A 17690-nucleotide genomic window follows, 5' to 3' on the forward strand; every position below is an offset into this window, starting at 1 on the left:
AGTATTTTTATTATATTGAAAATGGCCATTCAGAATAACAGTATTTTATCCCTTTTCAAAATGTACTTAGTAGAGGCTTAGCAAAAGCTGGTGGTTTTGGCATCTGCTGGTTGTGGGCTGAGTGGCTGCTTTCCTCTCAGAATTTGTTGGATGGAGTTTCTATCTCTCTCCTTATTTATCATCTTACTGGTGAATATAATAGTAAATTAGTTTTAAATCTGTTTTGTATCTGAAATGAAAGTTTCCCCCAAACAATCCATAATTTAAAAAATAAAGTCTTTGAATTTTCTGGCTAATACAGTGAACTATTTATCACGGTAGTTGAAGATGCTGTATATAAATGTATATCTGTAAGGCTATGTGTGATGTTGCACTCTATATGAGTTTATGAAAATATGCTAATGAGTAGGAATATAATGTAACTGGAATATGCTTCATGCAAAAGATCTCTCATATCATTACAAAGCTTATAATCTACTGAGTGTGATCATCTATTTGTATAAATGTATCACTTATCTGAAACTAGAAATAAAATATAATTCTGAAGGCCTATTGTAATTATGCAAAGTGTGGGCCATTTAAATGGTGGAATCTAGATGGCTCCCATTAACCAGGACAACTGACTTTGGATGGTTCAGACCCTGGGTCTATGTTGGCACTGACTGGCATGTCTGGCTCAACAAGACAGGGTGCTGGATTCCCAGGCTGGCAGGGAAAGCAGGGGACAGTAGTAGTCTTGGTACAATCAGCTGGCAGTTCAAGAGGTTTCTGTGATCCAATCTGTCACACTATGTCTACACTTAAACACTACAGTGACACAATTGCAGCTGTGTCACTGTAGTGCTTCAGTGTAGACATTTAGATCGAAGAGAGAACCTCTCCCGTCTCTGTAGTAGGTAATTCACCTCCCTGAGCAGGCGGTAGCTAGTTGAGAGATTTCTCATGGGTGGTTAGGTCAGTTTAACTATGTCTTCCAGCATGTGAATTTTTTGTACCCCTGAGATGTGAGGCTATGCTAATGTAACTTTTTCAAGAAGATCAGCCCTAACCCATTAGTTTTCTCTCATTGGTATTTTTGCATGATTAGCCATTCAGCATGTCAGAATTTGTTTCATTATAATAGCTGAAAAACAGTTAACAGATCATCCTGCTGGCTGTGACATAGAGCTATGTGCGCCTGAGGAAGTGCCACCAATTCAGGGCAAAGACTCAGCTGATTCAATCATCATAATTCTATTAAGTTCAACTGAGTTATGACATTTCAAACCAGCTGAGGCTATGCCCCTTTGTGCCCAATCCTACTCTCACTGCCGTCAATGGAAAGAGTCTCATTGACTTCAAGAGAAGTTGGACTAGAACCTTACATTTTATTGTCTTGTTCTCTGGCCCAACATGGGCTGAGAATACAGCTTAAAAACCCTGGGGCTGATTCTGTTACAATAGCAACCCCACACCCACTCAAGAGCTATCATTAAAAGCATGGGCCAGGCACATTCACAGCTGGGGTTTGCCTGAGTAATTTGATTGGTCAGGTATTTCTCTAGTTTTGCACATCCAAGATTCAAGTCTGTAAAAAATGTAGGTGTGAGACTGTGTGCTCAACATTACTTGCTGCTTTTGAACTTCTCCCATTATAGCCTTCATAAAGACTTTAAATAACAAAAATGATTCTATAGATCCTTCATATTACCAAAGGTTTTAAACAATTGTTTGTTACTATTACAGATAAATGAATTGCTAAGCAGAACCTGTTGCTACTAGGCATTAATCATCCTAAATAGCAACATATACAAGTCCTTGTAATAGAAAGGATATTTTAATATTGTATTTTCAGCTGAGGAAAACATTTTCCACCTGACCCAAGAGCCCGTTCAGTTCAGTGGCTTCTATCATATTACCCTTGGCAGGCTTTACTTTTTGCACCAAGAGGATAATATAGAATTGTTCCTGCATTAAATACAAACAAATAGCTGATGAATAATTATCAGCTATCAGCACATGTTAACATATTTGTTCCATGGTTGTTTCATCCACACACTATTTTAAAATAATAATATGCTAAATGATCATTTGGCATAAGTGTCACAAAATACACAAACATTACTGCATTATTAACACTTTCCATCCACTGCTGTATTAACAACATTTTCACTAAGACAAGCAATCAACCAGCAAAACAGCAGGATTTGCTAATGACTCATTACAGTAATTGCCTGACTTTTTGTATGAATGAATCAGTCACTTTTGAAGCTTAGTCACCAAAAATATTTTTTTCCTGGAGCATTCTTCATATATATGCTGTATTAAACTAGATAGGGGAGCCCAGGGGAATTGTATTTTTCACCCACAGCTATCAGAATTATGTTTAAAATTAAGTGGTACCTTTCATCCAAGAATTTCAAGTCACTTTACGAACACTAATACTTGCAATAGCCCTTGGTAAGCCATGGCAGAGTCTGGAAATTCTACAGAAGGGTAAACTGAGCCACGTAGTAATGGGGATGCTTGGTTAATGGCAGATCTGGGAACAGATCCCAAGAGTTCAAATCCCAGAGCTCTGTTCTAACCCAAAACAGACAAATCTGCCAACATGAAGTCTATCACTAGCAAACAAACAATACTCTGAGGATGACTTACTGCTTTGGAAGAGTAACCGATGATGCAGTGCATGGGAATAGTCTAGAAGAGGAAGATGTATTTCAGCTTCAAAACTACTGCCCTCAATCCTGCAAATCCAATGCCTTCAGTGCTGCTTTGGCTCACAAAAATGAGAAAAAGGCCTCCAAATGATCAGAATCCTTCTTCATACTTATTCTGTTTGGTGCACATGGTGGAATAGTAGTCGTGACTGGAGTACAGGTATTGAAGGCTATGTGCTGTTTAGGAAAGACAGAAATAAAGGCAAAGGTGGTGGAGTAGCATTGTACATCAATGATGAAGTTAACTGTAAAGAAATAAGAAGTGATGGAATAGATAAGACCGAGTCTGTCTGGGCAAAATTACACTGGGAAAGAAAGCTACTAGAGCCTCCCCTGAGATAGTGCTTGGGGTGTGCTACAGACTGCCAGGATCTGATCTGGATATGGATAGAGATCTCTAATGTTTTAATGAGTAAACACTAATGGGAAATGTGTGATCATGGGAGACTTTAACTTCCCAGATATAGACTGGAGGACAAGTGCTAGCAAGAATAGGGCTCAGATTTTTCTGGATGTGATAGCAGATGGATTTCTTCACCAAGTAGTTGAAGAACCAACAAGAGGGGATGCCATTTTAGATTTGGTTTTGGTGAGTAGTGAGGACCTCATAGAAGAAATGGTTGTAGGGGACAACCTTGGTTCAAGTGATCATGAGCTAATTCAGTTCAAACTAGATGGAAGGATAAACAAAAACAGATCTGGGACTAGGGTTTTTGACTTCTCAAGGGCTAACTTTAAAGAATTAAGGAAGTGGATTGGACTGAAGAACTTGTGGATCTAAATGCGGAGGAGGCCTGGAATTAGTTTCTGCAGCTGTGACTTAAAGTATCAGAAACCTGCATCCCTAGAAAGGGGAAAAAAACCATAGGCAGGAGTTGCAGACCAAGCTGGATGAGCAAGCATCTCAGAGAGGTGATTAAGAAAAAGCAGAAAGCCTACAAGGAGTGGAAGAAGGGTGGGATTAGCAGGGAAAGCTACCTTAGTGAGGTCAGAACATGTAGGGATAAAGTGAGAAAGGCTAAAAGTCATGTAGAGTTGGACCTTGCAAAGGGAATTAAAACCAATAGTAAAAAGGTTCTATAGCCATATAAATAAGAAGGAAACAAAGAAAGAAGAAGTGGAACCGCTAAACACTGAGGATGGAATGGAGGTTAAGGATAACCTAGGCATGGCCCAATGTCTAAATAAGTACTTTGCCTCAGTCTTTAATAAGGCTAATGAGGAGCTTAGGGATAATGGAAGGATGACAAATGGGAATGAGGATATGAAGGTGGATATTACCACATCTGAGGTAGAAGCCAAACTTGAACATCTTAATGGGACAAAAATCAGATGGCCCAGATAATCTTCATCCAAGAATAAAGGAACTGGTGCATGAAATTGCAAGCCTATTAGCATGAATTTTTAAAGAATCGGTAAACTCAGGGGTTGTACCGTACGACTGGAGAATTGCTAACATAGTTCCTATCTTTAAGAAAGGGGAAAAAGGTAATCCGAGTAACTATAGGCCTGTTAGTTTGACATCTGTAGTATGTAAGGTCTTGGAAAAAATTTTGAAGGAGAAAGTAGTTAAGGACATTGAGGTCAACGGTATTTGGGATAAAGTTACAACATGGTTTTACTAAAGGTACATCATGCCAAACCAGCCTGATCTCCTTCTTTGAGAAGGTGACAGATTTAGACAAAGGAAATGCAGTAGATCTAATTTACCTCAATTTCAGTAAGGCATTTGACACGGTTCACATGCGGAATTATTAGTTAAATTGAAAAGATGGGGATCAATATACAAATTGAAAGGTGGATAAGGAACTGGGTAAAGGGGAGACTACAACGGGGTCGCACTGAAAGGTGAACTGTTGGGCTGGAAGGAGGTTACTAGTGGAGTTCCTCAAGGATCAGTTTTGAGACCAATCTTATTTAACCTTTTTATTACTGACCTTGGCACAAAAAGTGGGAATGTGCTAATAAAGTTTGCAGATGACACAAAGCTGGGGGGTGTTGCTAACAGAGAAGGTCCGGGATATCATACAGGAAGATCTGGATGACCTTGTAAACTGGAGTAATAGTAATAAGATGAAATTTAATAGTGAAAAGTGCAAGGTCATGCACTTAGGGATTAATAATAAGAATTTTAGATATACATTGGGGACACATCAGTTGGAAGCAACAGAGGAGGAAAAGGACCTTGGAGTATTGGTTGATCACAGGATGACTATGAGCCACCAATGTGATATGGCTGTTAAAGCTAATGTGGTTTTAGGATGCATCAGGTGAGGTATTTCCAGCAAAGATAAGGAGGTGTTAGTACCGTTATATAAGGCACTGGTGAGACCTCATCTGGAATACTGCGTGCAGTTCTGGTCTCCCATGTTTAAGAAGGATGAATTCAAACTGGAACAGGTTCAGAGATGGGCTACTAGGATGATCCGAGGAACGGAAAACCTGCCTTATGAAAGGAGACTCAAAGAGCTTGGCTTGTTTAGCCTAACCAAAAGAAGGCTGAGGGGGGATATGCTTGCTCTTTATAAATATATCAGAGGAATTAATATTAGGGAGAGAGGGAGAGGAATTATTTAAGCTTAGTACCAATGTAGACACAGAACAAATGGGTATAAACTGGACACTAGAAGTTTAGACTTGAAATTAGACAAAGGTTTCTTATTAGAGGAGTGAAGTTCTGGAACGGCCTTCCAAGGGGAGTATTGGGGGCAAAGACGTATCTGCTTTAAGACTAAGCTTGATAAGTTTATGAAGGGATGGTATATGGGATAGCTTAATTTTGGCAATTGATCTTTGATCATCAACAGATAAGTATGCCCAGTGGTCTGTGATGGGATGGGATCTGAGTTACTGCAGAGAATTCTTTCCTGAGTGCTGGCTGGTGAGTCTTGCCCACATGCTCAGGGTTTAGCTGATTGCCATATTTGGGGTCAGGAAGGAATTTTTCTCCGGGGCAGATTGCCAGAGGCCCTGGAGGTTTTTCAACTTCCTCTGCAGCGTGGGGCATGGGTCACTTGCTGGTGGATTCTCTGCAGCTTGAGGTCTTCAAACCACAATTTGAAGACTTCAATAACTCGGGCATAGGTTAGGGGTTTGTTATAGAAGTGATGGGTAGGGTTCTGTGGCCTGCTTTGTGCAGGAGGTGAGACTAGATGATCATATTGGTCCCTTCTGACCCTAAAATCTATGAGACTGTGTCTATGGAAATATAGTGTCATTTCTGTGTAACATAACACAATAAGTTTTGCAGATCACAGAAAGATTGGGGGAGTGATAAATAATGGAGAAGAGGTCACTGACACAGAATGATCTGGATCGCTTGGTAAGCTGGATGCAAGCAACAATGTGTGTTTTATATGGCTAAATGTGAATATATACATCCAGGAACAAAATGCAGGCCATATTTACAGATTGGTGGGGGGGATTATCTTGGGAAGCAATAACTCCCAAAGAGATTTGAGGGTCAGCGTTGATAAATCAGCTCAGCATGAACTCCCAGTGTGATGCAATGACTAAAAAGGCTAATGTAATCCTTGGATGCATAAAAAGGAAACTCTTGAGTAGGAAGAGAGATTTTACTTCTGTAGTGACCCTGGTGCCACTGCTGCTGTCCAGTTCTGATGTCCACAATTCAAGAAGTCTGTTGAGAAATAGGAGAGGGTTCAGAGCCATGAGAATGATTAAAGGATTTGAAAACTTGCCGCATAGTGGTAGACTCAAGGAGCAAAATCTATTTAAATTATCAAAAAGAAAGTTAAGGGGTGATTTGATTACATCCTTTAAGTACCTACATAGGAATAAATATTTAATAGTAGGCTCTTCAGGCTAGCAGAGAAGGTATACATGATCCAATGGATGGAAGATGAAACTAGATACACTGAAACTGGGAATAAGGAATTAAAAAAAATAAACCTCAACACTGAGGGTAATTAACCAAGGGTTTCAATGCATTCTCCATCAACGGCAATTTTTCAATCAAGATTGGACATTTTTCTAGAAGATACGCTTTAGGAATTTTTTCATGCAAGTTCTATGGCTTCTGCTATACAGGAGGTCAGCCTACACGATCACTATGGTCCCTCACTCTTCCCGTAAAGAGTTGTCTACTTGGGGCTGCAAAGGCAACTTGTCAAGAGTTTGAGGACTGCATTTAACATTTTGAAGTAAATTTACATCAGTTTTGAAGTAATAAGGCAATACAATAGCAGCCCTTGAATATTCTTTGATATCTGAAAAATTGCTTGTCTAGCTGTCAAATAAAAAGCTGAAACTGATCAGCATTAGCATCAGCCAGTATTAGTATTAGACTACATTTTGGGCCATGTAGATAGCCATTACCAAATCACTAGATACAAGTATATGATAAAACGGAGTACCATTTCTTAGCACATCCCCACAGGCACAATGTCCTCCTAAAAACAAAGTGAAGGGGAGAAACCCAACCATCCAAAATCTTAACCTCTGGCTTTGGAACAAACGTAGAAGAGGCAAGAAGCTAAACAGGTACATGATCGAGGAAAGCATGCTGTTTATACAGTATGTTATTGCATGATACACTGTTTAATCTATGCAGCACCTCTCTTGGTATTTTAATGTCCTTGCATTATTACTTTGAGACAAACCAAGAAGACAGCAAAGAAAAATTTTCATCTGAGCTGAGTATGACACAGGGAATTGTACATGTACCTCTTCTTATTCCTGTGGGAAACTAATGGCATAAACCTCTTCCAAATCCTCCACACACAACTCATGTACCTGGGCAGATGCAACGGGAGGAAAACTAATCTTCCCAGCAGGCTACAAAGCATCAACAAAGCAGCTGCAAAGGCTATTTCAGCTCAAAGGCTGAAGCAGCACTTCTTGGACCCTTCTTTCCTTCCCTCCAGTGGGAGACATGGCCCTATCATCTACTCAGTAACATCTCTGGCTCTAGTTTGTGGGGGTAGAACTGGTGCAGTTCTACTGACAATGGATCCTCTGAGGCACCAAAGAAGAGGGCAGGATTTGCTTCCAAGTGAACAGAACTCTGGGTTTTCCTTGATGTTCCTATTTCCAGCTACTAACCAGCCCCTTTGTTAATGAGATCCCAACCCAAGATAATAATAATAATGGAGGTATCCTAATCTCTTAGGACTGGAAGGGACCTTGAAAGGTCATTGAGTCCAGTTCCTTCCTTCACTAGCAGGACCAAGTACTGATTTTTGCCCCAGAACCCTAAGTGGCCCCCTTGTGATGACAAAGTTGTTTATATTGGAGATTCTACAAAAACAAGGTGCCAGGTATATGTTCAGACAGACAAGAGAAACTGGAAGTTCCATGAACAGCACCAACTAATAAGCCACCATTTAGTTACCTTCACAGGCCATTCTAGCGTGAAAAAATGGTTTTAGAATATATTTATTGATATTGCCATTAAACTATAAGTGAAGGAGACAGGCAGCCAATCTATATGAGCAATCTGCACAGCTGAGTCAGGCAGCATGTGTATTAAAAAGCATCACACCTCAGATCCTACTCTCTGGTATCAGGAGGCACATGCAATGAGAACTCTGCTGGTTGATAGGTGTGTCCCACAGTTCTCCTTCCATTCAACTCATTTCTTACATATACAAAAAAAGAGGCAACCTGAAATTGGTCCATAGTGTGGTTTTTTTCACCCCAACTCTATGCATGGAATGCCCTCTTCACCCTGGTTTGCTAAGAACTCTTGATAATTCACTAGGCTTTGGTTTAGCTTTCCCTTCAGATGGCAGTTGGAATTCAGTGACCAAGAGAATTTGACATCGTCCAAGACTATTATTTGGGTATTGTTCATTCCTGCCCTCAACCTCAGATATTTTGCATCAGACTTTTGGAATTCTGAGCTTGGGTCCCCCTCACAGCAGCCCTACCTGATAGCAGCAGAGCCTTTGCTAGGTTCTGTGACAACTGGACATGGTGAACATGGAGTTGGTTGCTGTCCACTTCTAACAGCACTTACCATATCTGAAGACATGAGGTTCTTCCCTCAGGCTTCTTTTCTCAAGACTAAACAGGCTCAGGTTTTTTTTAATCTTCTCATAGGTCAGATTTTCTAAGCCTTTTGTAATTTTGTTGCTCTCCTCTGGACTCTCTCCAGTTTGTTCACATCTTTCCTAAAGTGTGGCACCCAGAACTGGACACAGTACTCCAGCCGAAGCCTCAACAGTGCTGAGTAGAACAAGACAACAATCTCCCATGTCTTACATATTGTTAAAATAGCCGAGAATGATATTAGCCTTTTTTGCAACAGCATCACATTGTTGTCTCTCATTCAATATGTGAGCTATAACCCTCACACTATAACCCCCAGATTCTTTTACAGTGGTACTACTGCCTACACAGTTATTCCTCATTTTGTATTTCTGCTGTTGATTTTTCCTTCCTAAGTGTACTACTTTGAACTTGTTTTTATTGAATTTCATCTGGCTGATTTCAGAACAATTCTCCAATTTGTCAAGGTCATTTTAAGTTTTAATTCTGTCCTCCGAAGTGCCTGGGGTCCTTTATTATTAGAAATTTCACTCAGATGGTTGCCAAAATGTCATAGCCAGTGCTCTTTGTGGAAAAAAGAGAGAGAGACACACAGGACTTTCAGGAGTGCCATCAGTTTAGCCACTCAAAGCCAATGGGATGTATGTGGATAAATCCCAAGTAACTCCCTGAAGATGGTGGAATGGCTTCAGACGGTGTTGACCTCAGTGGAATTGTATCACAGGCACTTCCAAGGAGCATGAGGATGACAGAAAACAAAGCTGCTATGGGCAGCTTTTTATAACTATTGTGTGTCCTTCCTCTTCAGGGAACTCCAGCTATCAGGGTCCATCAATGATCATATCGCAGAAAGCAAGAAAACCAGTATTTCTACGTTTTTTTTAAATTGTGTCAAAATTCTAATTTAAAAAAAAAAAGTCAAAAATCTCAGAATTCCCTCAACAAAATTGTCCAGGTATTTGTTTGAGAATTGAATTTGTGAAAAAAAAAAATCAAAAATGTGAAGTTAGGGACATTCCACCAGCTCCATTGTCCAAAAGATCCACTTCTCAGATTTGAACATGCTACTGATCAGCAACTTTGACTAGTACTGTGCAGTAGCTCACCTTTGACAGCACCATACTCTTGCGCAGTGTCCAGTACCACCATATTATAATTCCTTTCCCATTTTACCTTCTTTCATCTCCTTTCACTTCTATTTCCTCCTCTCCTCTCTCCCCAAACTATCCTTTAGACACTTTTATATGTACACAATATAGAACTTTATTTTTATATTCATTTTAATTATAGTCTATTGCCATAGCAATATAGTGGGCACTAAGAAACATGTTGCTTTCAACACACGACTCTTCAAATCATGTAACAATCTCTACATATTATTTTAAAAAGCCTTCTAAATTTGCTACCACCATGCCCCTACTCCTGCTCCAGTCTTCTCATGCCCAACATGCTGAACTAAATCTATCAAAACAAGACCAAATACAATTGATGGAACTCTTACCCTACCAAAATGCTAGTTCAATGGTGTTGGGCAGGGGATAGAGTGATTTTGTCATTTTTATTTGGTGAGTCTTTTTTCACATTTATTAGAAGCATATATCTCAAATGATGGGGTAATAGGAGAGAAGTTAGGAAAACAGATCACTTTCAGACAGTAACAGTGGTGCTGACATAATAAGATGCCTTCCTTAACATCAGCAAAGTCTAATCCAGGCCTACTGTAAATGTTTAAACCAACAACATTATCAATTTTATATAGCTAATCCTATAAAAAAGGACAGTTTCCTGAAATGTAACTTTGTATTTTATATTGCTAGACTCATGTTAACAACTAGTTTATATCTGCACCACAGTCTATTGTGTAAATCAGATATCAAAGTATCCACCAGCACCTAGAAATGAACACTCATTTTCAATAAAGGGAAGATTGTACAAAAAATGGTTACCTAGCTTCTCATAACTTATTCTTTGAGATGTGTTGCTCATGTCCCTTCCAAGTAGGTGCATGTGCATTGTGTCAGAAGTTTTTTCACCTTGTGGCCCCTGTCGAGTTGGCTGTGGAGCCCCCTGGAGTCACACCTTCATTGCTGCGTATATAGGTCCCTGACAACCCACCACCTCCTCAATTCTTTCTTGACAGAGTACTCTGACAGAAGGTGGGTGGGTCTTAGAATGGACATGAGCAACACATCTCAAGGAACAAAAGTTATGAAAAGGTAAATAACCATTTTTTCTTCTTTTGAGTGTTTGCTCATGTCGATTCCAAGTAGGTGATTTCCAAGCATCTTAGTATGAGGAGTACAGTGTGTCGCCGACTGCAGCACCACTGTGCCAAATGCTGCATCATCTCTGGCCTGCTGTGTAATGGCGTAGTGTGATGTAAATGTTTGAATTGATGCCCATGTTGCTGCCCCACAGATGTCTTGGATGGGGACTTGTGCCAGAAACATCGCCAAGCATGCCTGCGCTCTTGTGGAGTGTGCTGTCAGCGTGGAGACAGGTAAATTTGCCAGGTCATAGCATGTCCTAATACAGACCATGATCCAGGAGGAGATTATCTGGATGACACGGGGAGTCCCTTCATTCATTCCGCAATTGAAATGAAGAGTTGAATCAATTTCCAAAATGGCTTTGTTCATTCAATATAAAAAGCCAGTGCTCGTCTGAGATCCAGGGAGTGGAACATTCATTCCCAGTTGCTAGCGTGCAGCTTAGGGCAGAACTCTGAAAGTACTATGTCCTGGTTCGTATGGAATTATGAAAACTACCTTTGGGAGAAAAGCCAGATGTGGCTGCAGATGTATCTTCTCCTTATAAAAAACAGAATGAGGGGGCTCAGAAGTCAAGGCCTCAAGCTCAGACACCCTCCTGGTTGAAATTATAGCCACCAAAAATTTACTTTCCAGGAGAGGTAGAAGAGAGAGCATGCTGCTAGGGGCTCAAAGAGGGCCCAACAGCCTTGAGAGAACCAGGTTGAGATCCCCTGGGGGGACTGGCTGTCTTACTTGAGGGTACAGTCTATCTAGTCCTTTGAGGAATCGGCCAACCATGGGGACAGCGAAAACTGACTGGCTGGCTGACTCAGGATGGAAAGCTGAGATGGTGGCCAGGTGTACCTTTATTGATAACACTAACAAGCCTTGCTGTTTCAGGTGTAATAGATAGTCCAGGATAAGGGGAAATTGATGTCTGTAAGGCAGAGTGACCTTTTGCAATGACCAAATCCAGAATCTCTTCCACTTTGCCAAAAAAGTCGCCCTGATGGATGGTTTCCTGCTGCCAAGGAGAACCTCCCTAACAGAGTTTGAGCGTGAGAGCTCTGAAGGGCTTAGCCATGGAGCTTCCATGCTGTGAGGTGGCGAGACTCCAGATTAGGGTGCTGGAAGCAGCCATGGTCCTGAATGATCAAGTCCAGGCCCAGGGGCAGGGTTATAGGCATGTCCACCGAAAGGTCAAAAAGCATGTTGACATGGCAGTGTTGACATGGCCACTCTGGTGCCATTAAGATTATTGATGCTCCCTCTCTTTTGACCTTCAGCAGGACCTTGTGTATGAGCAAGAAGGGCAGGATGCATACACTACGTGCCCCTTCCAAGGGAGGAGAAAGGCACCTGTGAGCGAACCCAGGCGGTGATTCAGGAAGGAACAGAATTGGTAACACTTCCTGTTGTTCCATGTTGTGAACATGTCTATCTGGGAAATTCCCGTCCCCATCCTCTTTGGAAGAGGTTGATCACAACATCTGGGTGGAGGGACCATTCATGGTTGTGAAAGGACCTGCTGAGATGATCAGCCAGCTCATTCTGAGATCCTGGAAGGTATGATGCCTCTAGATGTATCGAGGGGGCAATGCAGAAGTCCCACAGCTTGAGGGCTTCCCAGAACAGGGGGGAGAAGCAAGCACCTGTTTATATAGAACATCGCTGTTGTGTTGTCAGTCAATACCAATACTTGCCCTCCAGATGGGCTTGAAACTTCTGGCAAGCAAGGCAAACTGCTCTCAGCTCCCTGACGTTGATGTGCAGTGAAAGTTTTGCCTGGGACCAGAGACCTTGAGTCCTGAGTCTGCCTAGATGCGCCCCACCATCCCATTGCTGCCGCATCAGTGATTAGAGACAGCAAGGGTTGGGGCCTGGAGAAGGGTATTCCCATGCAGACTGCTTGCGGGTCGAGCCACCACAGAAGGGACTCTATAACTGGAGGAATAAGTGTGACTATTTTGGCAATTAATTGCTCTTTGATTATTAGCAGGTAAATATGCCCAACGGTCTGTGATGGGATGTTAGATGGGGTGGGATCTGAGTTACTGCAGAGAATTCTTTCCTGGGTGCTGGCTGGTAAGCCTTGCCCACATACTCAAGGTTTAACTGATTGCCATATTTGGAGTCAGGAAGGAATTTTCCACCAGGGAAGATTGGCAGAGGTCCTGGAAGTTTTTCACCTTCCTCTGCAGTGTGGGGCACAGGTCACTTGCTGGAAGATTCTCTGCACCTTGAGGTCTTTAAATCATGATTTGAAGACTTCAATAACTCAGACATAGGTTAAAGGTTTGTTACAGGAGTGGGTGGGTGAGATTCTGTGGCCTGCATTGTGCAAAAGGTCAGACTAGATGATCATAATGGTCCCTTTTGACCCTAAGTCTATGAAGAGAATATCCCAATTCTATTGTATTCAAGATAGATTGGTTGAGATGATTTGTGACCAGGCATGGTAGAAGTGAGATCGATCCATGCCGGCTTCAGTGCCAGTTCCTGCTGCGGCCTAGGTGGCCTTGTGGAGGTTCCCAGGCTACAGATGATGGAGGGTCCCGTGCCTCCAATATAACTGCTAATCTGGACTTGGGCCCCTAGGCTCGATGGTAGGCCATTGAGCTGGTGCCTGCTGCTGCGTTGGCCCCGGCATCATAGGCAATGGCTGTCCTTCCTCCTCTCTCGAGCAGTGCCAAGAGTAATGCCAAGAGTGGTGCTGGCTCTGCCTAGGCACATAGGACTCCACTTCCTAGTGGAACTGAGATTCCAACCTTCCAGGGGGCTCCACAGTCTACCCAACAGGTACCGGTAGGGGAAAACCTTCCGATGACTGTGTACACAGAGCGCACACACCTACTTGGATTCAACATGAGCAAGCACTCAAAGAAGAAGCTCTCTCAGATGAGAGTGGGGTACAAAAGTCTCATCTTAAATACCAACTTTGATCCCAGGCCCCAATTGATCATAGGAATCATTTTTATTCATGAAAGAGAAATTCCTTTTCTGAGCTAGGCCACCATTCTGTTACTTAGGAGAACTGGAAATGAAACTGGGACTATTTTAATAAATCCTATTTTCCTGCTCTACAGTATTCTCTGTATTTATTATTGCTGCAGTCTCTGAACAGAAACATTCCGTTAACCTAATAGCAATATGTGAATACACATGAGACAGTTTGGCCCACACACAGAATTGATCTCAAAGAAATAAAACTTTATTTACAAACAATTTACATTGACACTCACTTGTGTGGTTGCAATTTAGTGACACCACATTGGTGATACCATTATTATTTTAAACATGATGTATAAAAAAGGGGGTTTATCTATATTTAAAATGCATCATGCATGAAAAAATGTGCTGTGTATTCCATTAATCATTCTATATGGCACACTGCAATATGGCTGGTATAAACCTGGCCTAATTAGCAATCTTCTCATAATCCCAAAAGTCAAACACAGTACTGGGCAATCAACAAGCTCTCTTTTGCATTTTTCCTTTCAATGGCTTTTATTCTGAAAGCTTTTGTTTTTATTTAGAAATTCAAATCTGCCTCACATCTTGTCCTTACCATTGCACTGTATTTTTATATTTGTGGCTAGATTGAATTTTGCTTGATTAAGGACTCCAAAGAGGCAGTTAGCTGTGGAATCACACTCATTTCTCCTTTTCCCCCTGAGCTAATTCTAACAGAAAACGAAGCTGGGATATGGAGGTCCAAAGGAACAGCAAAGACTACATAACAAGCCATGATCAACCTACACACTTAGGTTGATCTGATGAAGATTATGCTGTATTATAGAGGAAAGAAAAACATTTTAAGTTTCTGGTATTTTTCTACAGGGTATAATGAAGTTAGTAATGGTGTGTACATATATAATACTGAAGACAACAACATTGGAGAAGTGGGTCCATGTTATTCCAATTTTTCTTCTTTAATTATCAACTGTTTAGAAGATGTTCTGTTTAATTTAGTCTCTAGTTCACTGTGGGTGGTGGCTGCCGGCAAATTGTCAGAGTGAACTATTGACTTAGACATCCCCCAGTGGTTACTGGACTTCTGTTTATTATTTGTACTACAGTAGCACCTAAAGGGCCCCAACCATGAATTATTCTCTTGTGCTATGGCTGTACAAACATAGTAAGATACCCTTTATCAGACTGAATTCTCTTATGCCATTTGCATCAATTCAGTAATATTTAATTAATACACATTATGAGGATCTGTCTATTATCTAGTTTGATCAGATGTTTCCATTTAATTTCCAAGGACAAATTCTATTTAGCGATTCTTTGTAACCATTCCCTTCAAGCAGTTTAAAGTCTGAAACCACAGGACATTTATTTAGCTGTGTGTCTTTATATGACTTGTATGTAACTTTGTTTTCTACTTAAGAACATCTTCAAAGAAATCTTTTTAAAAAAAGCTAGGGTTAGCTGGTTGGGAATATAAAATGGAACACTGTTTTGAGCAATACAATTGAACTGGAGAGATCTGAAGCCCACTCCAGGCTGTGTTCTTTTCCCCAGACATTGACAAACCATGCATGAGGAGAGATTGAGCCCTGCTAAAGCCACACAACATCCTACCGCCATTCAGCCAGTCGGTGTTAGAATAGGAGTTTTGGCCCCAAAACAATCTTCAGATTCTCTCACTGTCATTGTACGTGAAATCGAACTGCTTTGGGGAAGTCATGGAAGGGCTGGCAGCTCATCTAGAAGAAAGGTCATGTGGATGACAATGTATCATCTCTTGTGGCATCAGACAATTGTATTAGTGTATAATATGCCTGACAGATGTTCTGGGATTGGGTTTCTCAAACTCTTTTTATTGGACTTAAAAAACCAAACAGGACCACATCTTTTATGAGAAATTGTCTCATAAAAAACGCTGTCTCGTATTCCAAAGGAGGTGACTACTTCCCCTCCCATTGACGATCTGTGGTAACTGTAACTTGCTCACCTGAAAAAGTAATTAGGAATGTAGTGTACTTTTAACCACAATTTGGAAGCTGCAAGAAGGAAAAACCAACATTACCACCAGCCATCTCTTTTTGGACAACCAACAGTCCTCTGATCATAATGTGAGAACCTCTTGCATGCAAGATATTCAAGTCTACATATTTTGTTCAGATTAAATGAAGTTCAGATCCAAAATTGTAACGTGTGAGGATGCATGGGTTCAGACTCAGGCTTTGCATTTTATCCACTTTAAAGTTATTGTCCACCTGCAGAGTTAAAGTCTAGATCAACATTTGGAATTCATGTACACAGTTTTGATCCACGAATTTTCAGGCCCCTCAATATATAGAATATAAGTTAATGAACCAAGGGTAATCTTGAATAGGTCATTACAGGGCAACTGTTTCACTCTTTTCCTGTTGTATATTGTGTGTGATATATGTAAGTAAGTTACTTCTACAGTTGATATTAACTCACATTTTGAGATTAGTACTTGATGTATATCTAGAGACATGCACCAAATATAAATTGCCTTTTTTCCTCCCACTGTGAAGTTAGAGTGAGTTGTGTTGCACAAACATGAAATACAAAATGTTTTAGCCCCTGCATCTGATTTTTGAAAAAATATCACTAAAAAAGTACATTAATATATTGAGAAAGTGCCCCAAGATACTACCAGATGAAAGGAAGCAACTTTTCTTGCCTCACCAATTATATTCCCAAGTAAATTTCTTACAGGTAAACTGCAACATGGTGAGCCCCACCCTATCAGCAATACACTCTTATCCTGGAAAGAAGTCAATTTTTATCAACATCGTCTGCTCCTAGCTATGTCCCACTGTGACCAGTGGACTGTTGGTTGTTGTGAGGCTTTCCTCAGGGTGCCCAGAACTGGGAACCACTGTGTTACCCCCCCCCCTCAGCAAGACAGAGCTTTGTGGGAGTTTAAATTATGTCTCAGCTGCCTACCACACCAGGCTCTGGCTCCTTGGACGGGACAGGGCAACAAGCAATCTTTAGCCTGAACCTTCTGGCTAAGGCAGGCAGTAACTACAGTCTGGGTGATGTAGAGCAGTAAGCTTTTAAGCAGTCTTTAGCCTAGCCTCTCCGTTAAGGCAGGCAAACACACAGTCTAGGGCAGGGACTGGCAACCTTTGGCACGTGGCCCGTCAGGGAAATCCGCTGGCGGGCTGGGACAGTTTACCTGCAGCATCCACAGGTTTGGCCAATTGCAGCTCCCAGTGGCCGCAGTTTGCCACTCCAGGCCAATGCGGGCTGTGGGAAGCGGTGGCCAGCACATCCTTCAGTCTGCGCCACTTCCCGCAGTACTCATTGGCCTAGAACAGTGAACTGCAGCCAGTGGGAGCTGTGATCAGCCAAACCTGTGGATGCTGCAGGTAAACAAACTGTCCTGGCCCACCAGCAGATTTCCCTGATGGGCTGCATGCCAAAGATTGCCAATCCCTGGTCTAGTGGCTTGCAGGAAGAGCCTAGTGGTCACTCTGCCTCAGGTCTGGAGGGAGGCCACTCTGTCTCATAACAAGCCCACAGACAAGTCATTCTAAGCAGAGGTAACAGAAACAAAAAAACACCTTCTAGTGCCAAAATTTAACTTTAGTGAGCTATAATCTTAGCCTAAACAGCTCTCATTTACATCAAGCTACAAGCATCTCCAGCCTTTCTGACAGGAGGATTTAACATTCACAGCATTGGAGGGTGCTGTCCTCTTTAGCCCTGAAGAGATTAATTAAGGGGTTTTTTTAAGTAC

The sequence above is a fragment of the Gopherus evgoodei genome, chromosome 7, assembly GCF_007399415.2.
Source record: "Gopherus evgoodei ecotype Sinaloan lineage chromosome 7, rGopEvg1_v1.p, whole genome shotgun sequence".
NCBI lineage: Eukaryota > Metazoa > Chordata > Testudines > Testudinidae > Gopherus > Gopherus evgoodei.